At 42.0% G+C, this 3,424-nt stretch overlaps 1 pseudogene; it reads right to left on the minus strand.

Moving 5' to 3' along the window:
- Positions 1–2,096: 2,096 nt before the first annotated feature.
- On the minus strand, positions 2,097–2,214 carry LOC126189863 (5S ribosomal RNA; annotated as a pseudogene).
- Between the last annotated feature and the right edge of the window lie 1,210 nt (positions 2,215–3,424).

Below are 3,424 nucleotides of genomic sequence, written 5' to 3' on the forward strand. Positions count from 1 at the left end.
AGGTTCGAATCCTGCCTCGGGCATGGATGTGTGTGATGTCCTTAGGTTAGTTAGGTTTAAGTAGTTCTAAGTTCTAGGGACTGATGACCTCAGATGTTAAGTCACATAGTGCTCAGAGCCATTTGAACCATTTTTTTGCTGTGCAAAATTCATCAAGGTATCTCTCTTACTTAGGAAGAAATATGTACCTATAGTAACAAATGCAGCCAGTAGTAAGTGAAAAATTGATGAAATTTCACATGTAAAAAAATGTAATTTTTACGTTTTTGAGCTGCTACTGCTATGAGTGTGAATTCTTCCTGGTCATTCTGTCAAAGTTTTATGAATTTATTGTAAAAGTATAGACAGTGGAAATTAAAATGTCCTGTGGTGCCTCTCCTGCTCCAAGTCGGCCCGTTTGTCGTCCAACCCCCCTTAATTCTAAAAAGTGAACATACAACTAAACTAACTTGATGTACTTTCCATAAAATGTGGTACAACTACTTTATATTGCTGACAATGATTTATATGAAAAGTGTGTAACTCGCTGTGCAATTGTATGCTCTTTAAAGTTACAATATATTCGTAATTAAAAGTACCTTAAGCTTCCTTTCAAAAATACTTCTCCCTTCACGTGAAATTTATTTAAAGATAATAATATTGCTGTCGATTACCCATCTGGCTTCGACTGTTTCGGTGGCGCTGAGTCCGCCATTACGTGTACTAAACAATATTTCAGTGTTTGTGAGCTTCACTCGCAAAGGAAAATATTTCGAAGAGCATTTATGAATCTTTACAGTCATTTTCAGTATTATAGTCAAATATTTTGATTACGAAACTTATTCAGAGATTTAACGCCGCAAGGATTAGGTGAGGCTTCACCTCTGGTTCAAAATATTTTCAGCCAGCCCAAGACTAAAACTTAACTCAATTTTTAAAGAGATAAAGTGAAAGAAATTCTTTGCAATTATTTCAAAAATACGCAGGTCTTTGTACCAGTCTTTCTTTATGTGTAATATTAGATTAATTTGCTGGGAAATCATTTCATGCTCTATATTATCGCTGGGTTAATTGCAGGTTACATTACGTTGTCATTTTTCACTGCGTATTGAGAACACTCTTATATTCAAGACGCATTTACTAGCGCACAAAATATACGTGGCGTTTCAAAAACAAAATTCAGAGTTTAAACTGCTACTTTACATTATCATTGCAGTAGGTTCCGACAGACGCCTGCGGTTGTATTTCAAACCACACGTAGCAATTTGCACTGACTTACACGAAATAGCTAAATTAATTCTACACCACAACAATTACGCAGATAGAGGTACTGGTACAACCGTCCGAAAAAGCCTTGAAAGACCGATAATCGTTCTGCTACTCAACGATGCATTTGCTTACGGTAAAAACCTATTGATCTAGCCGGTTGAGTGAGCTGGGTCGATTAGTGTGGTATTAAGAAGAGGTGGACCCAGCAAGATGAAGAGGTTCACACAGGTTCACGGGCGTCATCCTAGGACTTGCGACAAAAAAGGTTATATAATTTCAGTGATGCTGTTGCCTTTCAAACGTTGATCAAGATCGTTCTGCGTTATTCTGTATTTTTTGCAATACCTGTAACTAACAGCTCATTTAATTTCTGTCTAATGTAATATTCTTCTTTTGATCTAAGAACGAGTATTCTGTTACGTAGCGGAGAAGCGTCGTCTCAGGCTGTTCAGTTGTTTCATTTTGTCAGGGATTTGAGGCCAACTGTCTGTCCGTTCAACAATAACGGTACGTCTATAACTTTGTATAGCTTAAACAGGGTTCCTTCTGAACGTCATATTGTGATGTTTATAGCATTGTACAATAGAAATGTGTAATCTTTGAAGCTTCATTTCAACATCGTCTAGTGTACTATACTAAACTTCTTCCGAATAGGCCTTGGAAGACCCAAGGTACCGACCGGCCGCCGTGTCATCCTCAGTCCACAGGCGTCACTGGATGCGAATACGGAGGGGCATGTGGTCGGAACACCTCTCTCCCGGCCGTACGTCAGTTCACGAGACCGGAGCCGCTACTTCTCAATAAAGTAGCTCTTCAGTTTGCCTCGCAAGGGCTGAGTGCACCCCGCTTGCCAACAGCGCTCGGCAGACCGGATGGTCACCCATCCAAGTGCTAGCCCAGCCCGACAGCGCTTAACTTCGGTGCTCTGACGGGAACCGGTGTTGCCACTGCGACAAGGCTGTTGGCTCCTAAGATGACACCCTACATATTTAAATTTACTTAGCATCGAGCCAGGTTACTCGTATCGCATGGTGTGTTTTAGAGAAATAATAAATACTTTATGAGGTGCTAGAATAGACTAATCTGAATAAAACATTCCATGCACATGCGTCCAATTTTCATTGATAACAGATATTGAATTCGACTCTTGTTTTTTCCTTTTCTTTGCAGATTTAGCCTTTCAACCATTCCCATAATGGTTCAAATGGCTCTGAGCGCTATGGGACTTAACATCTATGGTCATCAGTCCCCTATAACTTAGAACTAGTTAAACCTAACTAACCTAAGGACATCACACAACACCCAGTCATCACGAGGCAGAGAAAATCCCTGACCCCGCCGGGAATCGAACCCGGGAACCCGGGCGTGGGAAGCGAGAACGCTACCGCACGACCACGAGCTGCGGACAATTTCCATAATCAAAACTCCGGATTAGGTCCCGGGAACTTGGTGTTAAAGAAACGGAACTATTTCTGGCGAGCCATCTTCCGGAGAACGTTAGGTTTAGATGACGTGTTACGTGGTGACTCGAATTTGCAGGAGCCCCGTCATGCTGGAAGGACATATCCATTCTTGTAGCCAAAGGAACCTGTTTCAGTAACGCTGGGTGTCCTTTCTCATGAAGTCTAGATAACGGGGTGCTGTAAGACGATGCGATAAAAAATAGGCACAGTCAATTAACTGTCTATCAAATCACACACCAAACATTTACAGAGGAGCATTCTTGAAAATGTGTCCTGTCGGACTAGCGATGTGACTTACGAGTGTTATTGATACCATCACGTGGGAAAGTAGTTTCTTCAGTAAACAGTATTAGTGGCATTTACGGCGGTTTCCAATTAGACAACGGCTAAACTGCAATCGTCTACCATCATTTCATCCTCGAAAGTGTTGAAAAAAAATGGTTCAAATGGCTCTGAGCACTATGGGACTCAACATCTCAGGTCATAAGTCCCCTAGAACTTAGAACTACTTAAACCTAACTAACCTAAGGACATCACACACACCCATGCCCGAGGCAGGATTCGAACCTGCGACCGTAGCAGTCCCGCGGTTCCGGACTGCAGCGCCAGAACCGCTAGACCACCGCGGCCGGCTCGAAAGTGTTGAATCCACAGTTAATAATGGGGACAGAGTCCGCGAAGGCGTAGTGTCCGCCATGTTCTTGCATTTGGAA

Source organism: Schistocerca cancellata, chromosome 5 (genome assembly GCF_023864275.1).
Source record: "Schistocerca cancellata isolate TAMUIC-IGC-003103 chromosome 5, iqSchCanc2.1, whole genome shotgun sequence".
In the NCBI taxonomy this organism is placed as follows: domain Eukaryota; kingdom Metazoa; phylum Arthropoda; class Insecta; order Orthoptera; family Acrididae; genus Schistocerca; species Schistocerca cancellata.